The sequence below is a fragment of the Protomyctophum parallelum genome (genome assembly GCF_964188405.1).
Source record: "Protomyctophum parallelum genome assembly, chromosome: 2".
NCBI classification, from domain to species: domain Eukaryota; kingdom Metazoa; phylum Chordata; class Actinopteri; order Myctophiformes; family Myctophidae; genus Protomyctophum; species Protomyctophum parallelum.
In genome coordinates, this window is record NC_139699.1 from 35,073,514 (window position 1) to 35,089,896 (window position 16,383).

General features: G+C 45.3%; 1 protein-coding gene across 4 annotated transcripts in view; it reads left to right on the forward strand.

Annotated features, from left to right (window-relative positions):
• Positions 1-16,383, forward strand: part of ankrd11 (ankyrin repeat domain 11) — a 194,890-nt gene that overhangs the window by 51,516 nt on the left and 126,991 nt on the right. For all 4 annotated transcript variants that reach the window (XM_083792479.1, XM_083792481.1, XM_083792480.1 and 1 more), the window contains exon 2: positions 8,595-8,691. The gene's annotated coding sequence lies outside the window, so the exon portion shown is untranslated. The remainder of the gene's footprint in view (positions 1-8,594; positions 8,692-16,383) is intronic.

Here is a 16,383-nt window from a genome sequence, read left to right on the forward strand (position 1 = left end):
GAGTTTGTGTAGTGAGGCAACGCTTGTCTAAATGGAAACCTGCTTTAAGTAGGGGGTTGGTTGGCCTTTCAACTCTGACCTTCAACCACCGCTATTGTGTTTGCACTGTGTGTAGGTAATCACCCAGATCACCCAGCTCCCATTGAAAATATATGCATTTGTCTGTGTGTAATCCTTGTCACTTTATGTAGCTCACCTTAAAAATCCATGCCATGCTGCTGATTGGTATCTGAGGATTTGAGTTCTCTTTTGTGGCAACATTGACTTGTCAGCAGCTTGTGTGTGTGTGTGTGTGTGTGTGTGTGTGTGTGTGTGTGTGTGTGTGTGTGTGTGTGTGTGTGTGTGTGTGTGTGTGTGTGTGTGTGTGTGTGTGTGTGTGTGTGTGTGTGTGTGTGTGTGTGTGTGTGTGTGTGTGTGTGTGTGTGTGTGTGTGTGTGTGTGTGTGTGTGTGTGTGCGTGTGTGCGTGTGCGCGTGCGTGCGTGCGAGCCCCCACACACTCTTGGTGCTGCTGAGTCAAAGCTAATTAGTTAGGAAGCAGCCGTTACTAAGGAGCCTGTCAATGCCCCCCAGAGTGTCTGTCTCCAGTCATGTAAACATATTGAATTTGGGAAACCAACATCGTCACCAGAGTCCTATGTGACTGGGCCCACTGTTAACCCTGGGAAAGGTAACTGAATTAGAAACATAGTGGTTTAATTACTACTTTAACATTCAACTCACTTACTACCGTAATAAGACAATAGTGCTCTGAGGCTATTTGAGAGTGAATTATGTTTTGGTCCTCTGCAAGGACGTTGCCGTTCTCATTCAGTCCGTGGGTTTGATTTCACCATAATTGGCAAATAATTGCAGTTGTTTGGAAGGATAGACTTTTTTTTATTTAGTTGAAACTAGGTTTGGGTGACGATACGAATATAATCGTGGATTGGATTATATCGGCGAATATTTTTATTATGCGATTTATCAGGGTGATTTTATATAATTCTTTATTTAGCAAAATAATACTCAACCTTATTGAAAATTCAACTCTTCAAAAGTAGCCTGCAGCCGCCAGTAGAAACCCCTCCTCCCCTTGTAATGGTATGCTCCTGCCCAAGCAGCAGCCCGCAGTAGCATATACAGTCGAACCGAATGCACACTGCTGTCTCATGTCTCATCACCCGACGTGCTTCAATGCACGGCCGTGAAGTGGAGACGAGGAGCGAGTGCCAACACGTTAGCATTGCAACAAGCTAAGCTAACAACACCAGCCCTGGTGGTGATGATGTTAGCTTAGCTTGCTGCTGCTTGTCTGTTCAACTTCACTTCACTTCATCTCCGCCTGTAACTTATTTTGTTACCTTGCAAAAACGGAGAGATCTATAAGCTCTCAACACGTAGCGAAAGGCGCCAGCTTGTAGATCTGGGTTTTTTGAGACCTGTAGTGAGCTGTTTTCACTTTACTTTTATAACACGAATATATCGTCCATCTGCGATTTTGGGACAGACGATGGGCGATTGGAAAAAACTGGCATATCGCCCAACCTCAGTTGAAATATACGAAGGCTTAGTAGGGGACGTATGATCAACACAATTTCCAAAACAAGAAAATCCCTATGTGCAGCAAGAATGCATCAGTTTTGTTTTAATATGAGATATATCGCATAGTGATTATGTCGTTTTTACCGTTTGCTATGCATGCCCGGTGACGGTGTCTTTAGAATCATACATTGCCTGTAGCAGGGCTTGTCATGAACTTTTTGAGGCACTTGTGCTTCAGACAAGAAAATTTCCCATTGACTTGTCCGGGCACAAAAGTGCCCGCACTTGCGTGGATATTTGTAAATCCAGTGTCTTGGCGGCGACTCGCCGTGCAGGTCATGCAGTGAGAGACCCTTGATGACACCTTGGTCTTAACATCTTCTAAGTGTTGATTGAAGGACAGTGTCCTATCTAGATGTACGCTGAGGTGGGGCTTGCTCAAATGTGTGTGTGGGTTGCTCAGCCTTCATTATTCGCTTGCCCTATAATAATAATAATCATAATATTACAATTATATATTTCACTTTCATACAGAAAATCCAGCATAAAGTGCTTCACATAATGAAAGGAATATGAAATTCCGAGTGCATAAAGCATAATATACAGAAATGGCACTGAAGATGATGATTTTTTTTGCACAAGCACTGTACTGCATCCAACACCGTTTATGTTTGATTGTGGACAGTACTGAACCTTTTGTGTGAAAATTAGACAAGAAAAGTACATATTTATGAAACAAAAAAAGTTGTTTTTACAAAAGAAATTACAATAATTTACGAACAAACTATTCAATATTGATACACAGTATAAGAAAAAAATATTTTGCTTCTGGATTATTCCGTTAACCTAAGATTATCAGGGTTACTGCAATTGGTTCTAATTGTCGGTTTAGATATATTTGCAGTTAATTGCCCAGCCCTATGACAACCTTATCTGTGTGGTCATCATCAGTAGGGGATTGTTTTGGCTGTATGCTATCGCTGCATTAGGAGGGCAGTGCCGTTCTGTGTTCTGTCTCCTGACAGGATTATACCAACCCTGTGCTTCCCGCTGGGAAAACCCTGCCTGGTGTTGATGGAGAGACACGCTAACACACAACTACTGTGTTACTCACTGGTTAAGACTAGGCGTGCAACATAATCAATTGATTGATTGATTTAATTGATTATAAAATCAATTTGATTAAATTATTGAATATTGAATAATCAATCCCTTTTTAGGTACAGTATGTCATTGAAAAATATATATAAATCAGCGTTCTAGATCGACTAATTTCAAAACTATTGCACTAGACTGTTATACAATGAAGTATATAAGGATATATAAGTGGTTAATGGATTTTATTTTTTATTTTTTTATTTAAATGTTTTATCCCACAATTTTGTAACCCATTTTCTCACCCAGTGTCAATTATCTAATGTAATCCTGTGCGCCACGCTTACTCTGCCAACCTGGGGGGCAGCGGACTGACCTCATGCTTCCTTCTATGCATGAGGAGTCCAAGCTGCTTCTTTTCACCTGAGAGGGGAGAGTTTCCCCAGCCGGACATAGTGGGTGGAAGGAACACGTTATTCTGACCAGTTCCTTTCCCCTACATCCGGCGCCCTGGCTAGCCAGGGGGAGGTACGGTAGTTTAGAGACCAGGATTACGGCATGTTTTTGTGAGGGTACCCTAGGGGACACGGGGAGAACATGCACACTTTACACAGAAAGGCCCTTTCGCCAACCCTGCCTCAGGTATGGGCACTGATGACGCGGAGGAGGGAACACGCCCCCCAGTGCCCACAGTGTCCCCATGTTAATGGATTTGTTGAAAAAATTCTTCAAGCTTCATTATTCGATCTAATCAAATAATTCATTGTTAGAATAATCACTACAAATATAATCGATAGCTGCAGCCCTATTTGGGACTTTATTTGCGGTGGGAGAGTATCACTCTAGTCAATCTACAATCAATAACTAATTCAAGCCGAGATATAGGCTATAACTTATAAGCTAAATACTAAATTTTATACCTACTCCCAGGGCTTAAGGATTTCCGTCTCCAGGATAGATTTCCGTCTTGAGGACTTCATATGGGCCACATTTATGAGATCAGTTCGGATCTGCAAAAAAGTAAATAAGAGGGCTGGGGGGTGTATGTAGCCATGGCATGGCCACGGTGTGAATGACATGAAGTCATCAAAATGCAGCAAACTACCAAGCATCATTCCCACTCAACTCATTGTTACATCGATCAGCTGCTCAGAATGCACGCGGCTATAGGTCTACTATGTTGCGTGCCAATGTTGTGCGCAGTGAATAGCAGATCTGCAAGCTCACAGATTGTCACGAATGCTACGTGCTGTAAGCTTGTATATCTGCTATAATTTACTGCACTCAACACCAGTGCGCAACTAAGTCTGTTGTGCTCGATTCAATTTCCCCCTGCCATTCTGACTTAAAAGTGTGAAATTTGGTATATAGTATTTTTTATTGGCCTAAAATATTGTCTATATACATACATTCATGAATCCACTTGCTGATCGGCTGTCGGTATTGAGCAATTATTTTTAAAGGGGTTTATATGTGATCCTACCAGTAACATCCATATAAGGCAAGTTTTTGCAAGGTTTTCATGATTCTGAATCCATTCCAAGCAGTAGTTTTGCACAAAAAATACTCCTTGGGCTAAAAACGGCCACTTGCCCAAATGTGCCCAAAATGTGCTGACCCATCACATTTCATCACATTTGTGATGACGGCTATAGCCGCTTTTAGTTTCTTGTGCAAAACTAATGCTTAGAATGGATTCAGAATAGTAGGCTTTTTTTACCTTCGGGGCGGCTCAACTCTAGGTTGCGTTGCGGCAGCAATGGGAAAAAACTAATTCTCATTTGACGGCCTCCACTTCATGTTTCAGCTGTGTTTTTAAACCCATTATTCTGCCCTTCACATGTAGTAGTGGATGGCCACACATCGTAGACACACGCACACCCAGGGTAAATTGTATGTGTACTGAGGCTCGTAATAGGAGCGTCACCCCCGCGTTGTGTGTGTGTGTGTGTGTGTGTGTGTGATGTAGCTGTGTGTGTGTGACGTAGCTGTGTGTGTGTTTGTGTGTGTGTGTGTGACGTAGCTGTGTGTGTGTGTGTGTGTGTGACGTAGCTGTGTGTGTGTGTGTGAGAAGTAGCTGTGTGTGTGTGTGTGACATAGCTGTGTGTGTGACGTAGCTGTATGTGTGTGACGTAGCTCTGTGTGTGTGACGTAGCTCTGTGTGGGTGACGTAGCTCTGTGTGTGTGTGTGTGTGTGTCCCGCGGTGCAAACGTATGTTGAGTGTGGTGAGACAAAGCGCGTGTCTGTCACGTGGTGCCGTTTGTGGACCATAGAGTTGTATGGGGGCCGGCAGAGAAACGCAGAGGTGTATGGACTGACGTCAGAGGCAGTGTCGCAGTTGTGGATGTGTGCTCCGCTTGGCGAGCACATGTGAGTGACGGTGACTTGGCCTGTCGATTGTGGACTGAGCGATTTTGAATGGGGTCCGGCGGAGGTGTAAGGAGTGTCGTCAGAGGCAGTGGTCAATGCGTGTTCCGCCTATAGAGTATATATGAATAGAGAAGGCACCCAGAGGAAACCCTGAGGCGAAATGGACATAGTGGCTGAATGAAGGTATTGCAGCCTGGCCCCAAACACATGAACGCGCTGGTCCGTTGACTATCATTGTGCATGTTCACGACGGCAGCACGCTCGTTCGCGTTCGTGCGTGTTCGTGCACGTTCAACGGCAGCGCGTTCATGTGTTTGGGGCCAATCCATCCCAGAATGCACTCTGTTCCTACCCGGAAGGAGGAGTGAAATCGCCTCATGCGCTTTTGAGCAACTTAATGCAAGTGGATGGGAGGAGAACTCGGATGTCTTCTCTATTCATATATACTGACGGTGACTCGGGGCAGTCGTGTGTGGAAATAGCTTGAAGTTTTCCTAGAGGGATATATATTCAAAAATATTATTATCTCGTTCTGGCACAGATTGGGTTAATACAATTCCCGCCACGGTGGAAAACCTCATCAATCATGGAGCCATTGGTAGTGAAAGAGCGGGCTCGGACGTCAGGTGCTCTGTAACACACTACATTGCTACCGGGTGTATCAACAACAAGCGAGGATGCAAATCCATGACCGGGTCCATTTGGTTTCATTTTATGCTCTGAAGGGCTAAATCATTGTTACAACATCTGCATTACTTAATTTACAAGAAGTCTACACAATTAGAGAATGTAGAAGAATTATTTTGATCACCACATCAACATGGCATGGAATTGTAGACACAATCTTATCCAACGACAACAAAATGTTCAAAGTTTTGGGTCTGACAGGATACATCTCATCAAATGGTGGTCTGTGGCTCAAATGCCAAATTTATAACGGTCCTTGATATGAAATGGGTTGAAAACCACTGTATTACTGCATCAAAAGTAATCAACAACTATAAGTTGAGAACCGCAGACGCGATCGTCTCTGCAGCGCCGTTTACATTGCGTTGAGAGCTTGTAGATCTGTCTGTTTTTGCAGCGCTGGTGTCAGGGTTCATTCATGTTGTCAATAACAAAATAGCCTCGGAAACCCAGACGTTTTTATTTCCAGGGAGAAAAAGAAAGTCTGGGTCCGAGTCCACTTCAATTCGGCATAGAGTAGCGCAAACGTCGATCACTCTCTGCTGATTTCTGATCGTCTGCACCTTTGTGAAATTGACGCACACACGCACACCCGTACACACACACACACACACACACACCTCTCTCTCTCTGTCACTCTAATTAATTAGTCTCATGTCCAGCAGCTGCGCACAGTTTCTCCCGGATCCTGCCGGGAGCTGCCTATGCCATAGAAAGCATAGGTGAGTTCCAGGCTAATAAAATAACCTAGATTACAGGCGGAGATGAAGTGAAGTTCAATCAGTGCGTTGAATCAGAAGCAGCAACAAGATAATAGCTAACACCACCACCAGCCTGTTAGCCTAGCTTGTTGTTGCTAATGATTTGTCACTCCATCCACCCTTTTTTATTTTTTCCCCCGACTTCACGGGTCATTCATTGCGCTGCATGACTTGGAACTTCCCCCCCCCGATGCTGACGGGACTCTAGGAGCATACCATTATAACGAACGAGAGGAGGGGGTTTCCACTTTCCACCCGGCCGCTTTTACGACTTTGCTGTCCCAAATTGATTCGCATTTTGCATTATTTCGCTGAAGGTTAATATTATTTAGCAAAAGAAAAAATCGCGAAAAATCGCCTAATAAAAATAATCGGCGATTGGACTCGTAAAATCACGATTGACGATAGATTCGTATCGTCACCCAACCCTACTTGACAATACAACCTAGATTCTCTGTGGGGTTCACGTCAAGCTTGTCAATGTATGGCGGCACACAGTGCTGTAAAATATCATAATAGATGGTTGTGTTGAGACTCTGGACGGTGATGATTTTGGCCATATTATCTGCTGGTGTTGATCCACTGACAGTGAAAACTTAACAATGGTTTCAACACAGCCATCTTTTTAGTGTACATTGTGCAAAAAAGGTTGTCGTAACTGCAATGTTGACGTAACTGTAAGAGGTTAGCTAAGAAAAGATATATCTTGCATGCATAGATTGACACTAATGGTTGCCCACTTTTGGGCAAGTGGGGTTTACTTTCAGGTTACCCGACGAGCAAGTGCATTCATTCATCTTCTTTAACTATTCTAGACTATTTATGAAGAACATTGCTACCTTTTTCAACTAGCAGTTGCACTCATTCTGGTTTATCAAAGTGACTGTCGGCCACTTGGCACTTCTGGATGTATTATTAATATTATTTCTGTTAGTCACTCATACTGTACCAGTAATATCTCTCGTGGAAACAGTCACAGTAATGTGGAAATGACTTACCTGTATATAATATAATGGTATTCCAGTGGAAACAAGGCTCTAGTAGTGAGTTGTGATTCACTAGAGCTGGGCCTGTCTGCCCATCTGACATCCTACCTGGTCTTTCAGTCTTTCTACTACTCTAGTAATCCTATACTACCTTTTTGGAGTGTTCGTTGACATTTTTTATTTATAGATATTTCTGAGCAAGTAAACCAATGTAGACACTGGTTTGGGCATGGCGGTATTGCCCTTTAGTCGCCCCTGGTCCCTGCGTCTCTCACTGTTAACTTTATACCAGTGTCATGGAAGAAATGCGAGTTCAGGCCTGGGTGACAGTCGCACAGCCATGTAGGAATGTCACCCCTCAGAGCCCCACACTGGGCCCCTGCAAAGCCCCCTGACTGCCTCCCAAATCCAGATAAACCCCTGTCCTGACTGAGAGAAGGGATGGGTCTGGGGGGCAGGGCAACTGGAACTGGGGATAGGAACTTGAGCAGGACTGGGCATGGCTCAGGGACACTGGGGTTAGGCTTTGGCTGTGTTTCTGGACCAGGCGGCCGGAGATGGGAGAGAGTTTAAGGGGACAGCTGGGTTTGGGTTAGTTTGGGTTAGATGCAGGGGCGTATGGAGCTGGGGCACTGCTTCCGCCCACTGAGACTGGGTGAGACACTAACACAGAGGCAGGACACATGGAGCCAGAACAAAAGGTTGTGGACAGGACAGTGGACCTCCCTGTGGTACATGACTGAGGAGGAGGCCGCCTGCAGGCCAAGGGCTAATGTATACGTCCGTCGTCGTATCACTGTCTCGAGAAGAGAACGCCACATTTTCAATTCATCATGCTTTTCAGTTGAAAATCTGTATATATTAGGCGGAAGTGTGTGACACATGGGGGACGGCGCTGAATGCTCAGCGTATAGTAGTCCCTTTATTAGGGTGAGGGCATCCTTCTGGGGACTGAAAGGCTTGTGGTGTGTTTGGGTTCAGGCGCAATGTGCCAGCCCTCCACATGGCTCCCTTGACTGGCCTGGGTCGGGGGCCCTCGAGCCCTGCCAGAGAGAAGTGATCCTGGGAGCGAAACATGACCTCCTCTGCCTCCCATCCGTCATAAGGAATGTGAAACTCCTAGCACCGTGCACGTAATTAATACCTGGTTCTGGTTTCTTCTTGTTTTTCAGGATTCTGTGGACTCTTCAGCAGTGGAAGCAGTCTTTTTTTTTTTTTTTTTTCACCGGGAATCCAGTCCCCTGACATCCTCCCACAGCCATGGAATCGGTATGTTCGTTCTCCTTGTCTTCCTGAAAATGACTGTCAAACAATGCTCTCAATGCCTTTGCCATAGCTACTGTTATGGAGCCCATTTTGATTAAAAACAAAACAAACACATTGTGGAAATTGTGGATAGTTTTTCAAAGCTAGTGTTTTTGACTAGATGGAAACTGTTTGTGGATACATAGTAGGACAGGCCAGCCACGCACTACTTCCAGACATACAAGGGTGTGTGTGTGTGTGTGTGTGTGTGTGGGCACTGCTTGTACCAACAGGCAAGCTTAAAGAGCAACAGCATTGAGCTCTCTCCACTGGAATGCATGTATTAAGAGCAGAGCTTAGTGCATACCTAGGCTCTGCCTTCCTGTCCTTTTGTCAAAGGCTTTCTGTAATGTGTGTATGGTATGGCTTCATGGCTTGTGTATTAGCGAGACTGAAGAAAGTGGGTCACCGTCTCTGTTGTGCAGAACCAGCGGGTGGCCAGCAGCAGCGACCACCCCACGCACATCCTTCTCTCACACAAACACATACTGTACATAGTTAGGCCTCGACTTTGTCTTTGTATTTCACTTTTTGTCTGTTGTCGGGCTGAACTGAAGCACACTTCGAATCGTCATCTCTCTAAGGCTGGATCAGAGACACGGGGACAGAGAACTGCACCGTGACGCAGGCAATCTTTCCATCATGTAACCGTGTTCCCAAACATCTGCATCACTGGCTCAGACACACTCCACCATGCACAGGAAGCTAGCTTTGCTCCCTGAGTTTCTCTCTCTCTCCTATCTTTCCCCCTCTCTTTCCCCTCTTTCTCTCCCTGTGTCTCTCTCCCTCCCCCATACACGTAGTGAGCCAGAGGCAGTGAACCAATGGGAGCTGCTGCTGCTGTTTACCACTCTGAGCCGCCTATATCTGCTTACTGTCAGTGGAAACCAAGGAAACTGATCACAAAGCTTAGTATGCCACCGGGGGTGTAATGTGTGTAGTGTTTATGCCACCCCCCTTTCTCTCTCTCTCTCTCTCTCTCTCTCTCTCTCTCTCTCTCTCTCTCTCTCTCTCTCTCCTCTACTCATGTGATGTAAGTCACATGGTTTCCAGGCAGGCATCTCAGTAAATCAGAATCAGACTTTATTTTTAACCGCTCCAAATCCTCCACCTTGCCTGTGGTGAGCAGAGACAGACTGAAAGTTCCTGACTATCTCATTCCCTCCGTCTCTCTGTGTGTCTCTGTCTGTCTCTCTTTTTCTCTACCTCTATCTCTCTGTCTGTCCGTCTCTCTCTTTCTCTACCTGTACCTCTATCTCTCTGTGTGTCTGTCTGTCTATTTCTCTACCTGTACCTCTATCGCTCTGTCTGTCTCTCTCTGTCTCTACCTGTACCTCTATCTCTCTGTGTGTCTGTCTGTCTCTCTCTGTCTCTACCTCTCTGTCTGTCTGTCTCTCTTTCTCTACCTGTACCTCTATCTCTCTGTGTGTCTATCTGTCTCTACCTGTACCTCTACGTCTCTGTGTGTCTGTCTGTCTCTCTCTGTCTCTACCTCTCTGTCTGTCTGTCTCTCTTTCTCTACCTGTACCTCTATCTCTCTGTGTGTCTATCTGTCTGTCTCTACCTGTACCTCTACCTCTCTGTGTGTCTGTCTGTCTCTACCTGTACCTCTACCTCTCTGTCTGTCTGTCTCTCTCTTTCTCTACCTGTACCTCTACCTCTATGTCTCTCTGTCTGTCTGTCTGTCTCTACCTGTACCTCTACCTCTCTGTCTGTCTGTCTGTCTCTCTCTTTCTCTACCTGTACCTCTACCTCTATGTCTCTCTGTCTGTCTGTCTGTCTCTACCTGTACCTCTACCTCTCTGTCTGTCTGTCTCTCTCTTTCTCTACCTGTACCTCTACCTCTATGTCTCTCTGTCTGTCTGTCTCTACCTGTACCTCTATCTCTCTGTGTGTCTATCTGTCTCTACCTGTACCTCTACGTCTCTGTCTGTCTGTCTGTCTCTACCTGTACCTCTACCGCTCTGTCTGTCTGTCTCTCTGTTTCTACCTGTACCTCTATCTCTCTGTCTGTCTGTCTCTCTGTCTCTACCTGTACCTCTATATCTCTGTCTGTCTGTCTCTCTCTTTCTCTACCTGTACCTCTACCTCTCTGTCTGTCTGTCTCTCTCTTTCTCTACCTGTACCTCTGTCTGTCTGTCTCTCTGTTTCTACCTGTACCTCTATCTCTCTGTCTGTCTGTCTCTCTTTCTCTACCTGTACCTCTATCTCTCTGTATGTTTGTCTCTCTTTCTCTACCTGTACCTCTATCTCTCTGTCTGTGTGTCTGTCTCTCTGTTTCTACCTGTACCTCTATCTCTCTGTCTATCTGTCTCTCTACCTGTACCTCTATCTCTCTGTTTGTCTCTCTTTCTCTACCTGTACCTCTATCTCTCTGTTTGTCTCTCTTTCTCTACCTGTACCTCTATCTCTCTGTCTGTCTCTCTTTCTCTACCTGTACCTCTATCTCTCTGTCTGTCTCTCTTTCTCTACCTGTACCTCTATCTCTCTGTCTGTCTGTCTCTCTGTTTCTACATGTACCTCTATCTCTCTGTCTATCTGTCTAAAACAGTTGTCATATAGAATATATCTGGCCAACAGCTTGGTGTAATAGAGATGATGGGTTGAGTTGAGATAGATTTACCTGTCACGTTGCTTTAGCTGTTCTGTTTTTAAAGGCCAGATTACCAAACCACGACACAAGAGATTATACAGTAGAAATATCTACAGTAAATAGTACTGTATATTATATATACGCACCACACACACACTAAGGCTGTCCCCAAACATTCAAGGTTCGAATGTTCGCTCGTTAGGGTTGGCACTCAAATCTTAATTAATGGGCTTGAACCATTCGTTTTTTTAATATAACTTTTATTTAAAAAATATATTTTTTTTATTATTTTTTATTTTTTATTAACTTGAAAATATATCTCGGCGAGAATGCGATATGAACATATATTTCTTTTTAAAAGAAATCTCCCCTTATTGTTCTGCTATGCACATTCACTTGGTGATTGGAGACTGACGCGTCTCTCTCTCTCTCTCTCTCTCTCACACACACACACACACACACACACACACACACACACACTCACAAACACACACGCCAGCATGATCGCTTTTCTTACTAGCAGCCATAATATATTAGCATATGCTCTCTAGCATGATAGCAAAAAGGAGTGAACTCTGATCATTGTTAAGCAAAACGGTCACGGAAGATCTGCTTTTTCCCTGTGCCCACTTCTCGTGAGTGTGGAAGAACACACTTTTGTTGCATTAGAGCAGGGTAAATATGAAGTTTTGCGCCACGGTCTTGTGTTTATATTCCTCTTACATACCGGTAGGCTGTATGTTATTGTCGCAACAACACACGTTGTGTGTCTGAGTGAGGGGGCCTTCCAGAGCAAGGGGGCTTCTGACGGCGTCGCTTACTCGCTTCCCCTCTGTCAGAGGAGGAAGCGACGCGCAGCCGTCGGGAACCCCCCCAAACCGACTGCTCCCCCGCCCTTCCGAAAACTGCTACTCAGACGCTCTGATCGAGACGGTTATTTTTTTAATTAATTAGAAACAAATGGTCCGAATGTTCACTCGAAAATTCATGCCGAAGTTCGAGTCCTAAAATAAGGGCTAGGGTACAGCCTTAACACACACACACACACCTAACCAACCAACGGAAGACAGTTGACTGGCCCTTAAGTAGCCTACACACTGCTATAATATTACTGTATATCATAATATAATGTTATATCAACAACGATGGTATAATTAAAAAAAAGGTTAGGCCTATGTCTTTTTCAGAAATCACTGGACATGTGGAAAACATTAGTTAAACATGCAGAGTACTTTACCTGGGTTACATCATCTTCTGATACTTGAATGTTTTGAAATGAAATAATAATCCTGTACTGTCACCGTGTAGTGTTTTGTTTCATTAGTGCCAGCGTGACACAATAGGCTGCAGGCTTGTTGTTGTTGCGCTGCTGCTGCTCGCTGAACACACGTGAACGGTAAAGATACCAAGGATTGGTCAGTAATGTCACTGTCACACAGGAAGTAACACAGACTCGAAGCCATTTATAAACCACATTTGTGTGTGTGTGTGTGTGTGTGTGTGTTAAGGCTGTCCCCAAACATTCAAGGTTCGAATGTTCGCTCGTTAGGGTTGGCACTCGAATCTTAATTAATGGGTTTGAACCATTCGTTTGTTTTATTTTAATTTTTTTATAAAAATAAATATTATTATTTTTTTATTTTATTAACTCGAAAATATATCTCGGCGAGAATGTGATACGAGCATGTCAAAAAAAGTAAGTTTCTAGTGCATTCCTGTCAGAAGTTATGTCCATCTCCCTTGTTGTGCTGTCCCTCTCCTTGACCAACAAGCCAATCACACAACAGACAAAATGATTTTCCTTCTCTTATTCGCGCTGCTTGCGTTCCCTTCTCTGACTCTACCTCAGTCAGGTTTACACACACACACACACACACACACACACACACACACGATACAGAAAGACAACGGGCGCAAGCCTTTGATATGAGCAGCACGTGCTCTCATCGCGGCACGCACGCACGCACGCACACACACACACACACACACACACACACAGAGAGAGACGACTTTACGATGATCCCCGTTCCAATGCGTTGTGGTGAAAAGGGTAGATCGCTCCCCGTTTGGGGGCCTTGGTGCAAAGCCCCCAAACGGTGAGCAATCTACCCATTGCTCGAGTGAGGGAACCACGATACAGAAAGACAACGGGAGCGAGCCTACATTGATGTGAGCAGCATGTGCTCTCACAATTTGAGAAAAAGGTTAGTTATCTCTCTCGCTCTCCCTCGCTGCGCTGTGTTGCACTGCCCTCGACAGAACCGAAAGTGCTATACTTACAGTACAGCAGTGCAGAACCGAGAGAGTGGATGTAAACTGCAGCTTTTAGCTTTTTTGATCACACACACACGCACAGAAAATAATTCGTCCCTGTGTGTGTGTGTGTGTGTGTTGAGAGAGACGACGAGAGATATTGATAAAGAGCGGGGGAGACGCGCTGTGCGCTCTGATCGAGACGGTTATTTTTTTAATTAATTAGAAACAAATGGTCCGAATGTTCACTCGAAAATTCCTGCCGAAGTTCGAGTCCTAAAATAAGGGTTAGGGTACAGCCTTAGTGTGTGTGTGTGTGTGTGTGTGTGTGTGTGCGTGTGCGTGTGTGCGATGACGTACAGATGTAAGACCTGTGATTGCTATTGCTCTTTCCTACCTGCTTATTCCCAGCATACAGTATGTTGTTTATGTGCCCTCTCTCATACTGTATTCACATTTCTCTCTTTCGCCATGTGTATATTATATATCTTTAGGTCTGAGTGTCCGTCCCTCCCCGGACCCACTCTGAAGCAGGGCCCTGTTTCTCAGTGTGTGGTAGCTCTGTGAACAGGCTAGTGGGCCCTGCCAGTCATATTACATAACTCTCCCCTGCTGGCCCGGCCCGGCCCGGCTGGAGACAACTATAGGAGCTTTGTTCTCCCAACCTTCACTTCTTCCTCCCCTCTCCTCACCCGCTGCCCCCCTCCTCCCTCAGGCAGGCCACATACTAATGGCAGATAGAAGGAGTCTGTTTGCGGAGAACAGGCACGGCTCTGTGAAGCCGAGTAAGTCACCATTAGCAAGCAGGATGGCAGGCCGCTCACATCTTCAGCAGAGGAATGTGAAGTCTGCAAGCGGGGCTGCATGGACCCAGAGAGAGGGGAAGAGAGATAGGGCCGGCGCTTTGTTGTCCTGCCGGGTTAGCCCGACCTAGGCTCTCTGTCCTGCACACTGCAAGATCAGAGAGGGAGGTTGGCGTTCATTTAGCGGATTACTGTGCATGGCATTGACTTTCATCAGGGTTTGATAGGTGGCTTGTTCCCTAATTCTTCCACGTTCTTCAGCTGGTGTGCACTGCAGTATGATTTTGGCCACAAGCAGTTTCCCACCTGGCAGCGGGCCACAGTTAGCAGGCAAGGAGTGGGAGGCCAGCATCCCATGTGACAGTGGTTCAGACCAGTTAGCCTCCTGAGCTGGAGACGCAGCAGCATGTGGGCGTGAGATTGAAAAGGATAAATTGTCGAGCATGGATGGTAGGAGCTTCTATGCTTAACAGTTTTATACTGTTGTTGAGTCTCTCTGTCTGTTGCTCTTTCCCTCTGTCTCTCTCTCAGTATCACATTTGTGTGTGATAGAGAGACTCAAAGGACAGTTCTTTCTGAGTTTTAGGGTTACTGACTGTTGAGGGATGGCAGTGGTTTCACTGAATGGTGAAATTCAGAATAATATCTCCATGTTTGGAGGAAGACGAGCACACTGTGACTTTCCCTCCCATGTTATTCTTTCTGTGGGAATTTTGTTTCCCAGGCTCTGTTCTCCATCGTATTCTCTTCCTAGCATCATGCTAATGCTAACATGCACACACATATTTTAACTGATGGGAGACAGTCATGCTAATGCTAACATGCACACACATATTTTAACTGATGGGAGACAGTCAGGTGTGTGTGTGTGTGTGTGTGTGTGTGTGTGTGTGTGTGTGTGTGTGTGTGTGTGTGTGTGTGTGTGTGTGTGTGTGTGTGTGTGTGTGTGTGTGTGTGTGTGTGTGTGTGTGTGTGTGTGTGTGTGTGTGTGTGTGTGTGTGTGTGTGTGTGTGTGTGTGTGTGTGTGTGTGTGTGTGTGTGTGTGTGTGTGTGTGGTTCTGGTTCTGGTTCTGGTTCTGTGTGTTGTGTTCAAGCCACACGCCAAGTTCCCATCAGAGAGAGTGGCTGCTACACCAAAGTCTGTGTTTAGATGAAGAGGCTAATTTTAGAGTTGCTAGGCTCTGGTCCAGCATGGCGGAGGATAAGATAACATTGAACTAGACCTCCCTCCACCACCGCCTGGTTTGTTTGTCCACCCAACACCGCCAACCTGCTCACTGCAGCCCCTATGAATTTTGAATGCGAGAACAAAATAACAAGTTTCATTCATGTTCGACTTGCTGGCACTCAGATCCCACCGATTGTCACACAAGCAAAGTAGGTACTCTGTCAGGCACACCTGTTTTTGCGCCGTTAATTTATTCTCAAAGTTGGGTCTGGAGGCGGGAGCTGGGTCTGCACTCTGCATAGCAGCCAGGAGGTGGACGTGTGTGTGTGTGTGCGCGCACCTGTGTGTCAGTGTGACTGTGAAAGGAGGCGGAGCACTGCACGGCTACGGCACTCTGTGACAAACACAGCAACACGTTACTTCTACTTACCAGAGAAACCCCGGTTTACTATGACCAAAACGCCACAGTTTCCGGTTTTACCGTCTAATTAATTTTAACGTGGCCATGCGTTCGCATTATTTGAATTTATTTCATTTTGTTAATCAGAGACTGCTATTACAGTCTAAACAGCATTGTCCCTCTCTGCCTACCGTAGTGTCAGGGCTGCCATATTTCAGAAAATGTCAAGAGTGAGACTCTAGTGTCTTAATGTGTTCGACGCCGTCCGAAGGGCGGCGGCGAAAAAAAAATGCTTTTTTTAATGTCGATTTGGCCCGTTTTAACGTTGATATTTAACCTTAACACTGATGTCTTCACCTCCATGCCAGCTGCTCTCCCTGCACTGACAGCCTCCTCATGCTTAAAGTAGAAATGAAAAATATATCTATCTATCTATCTA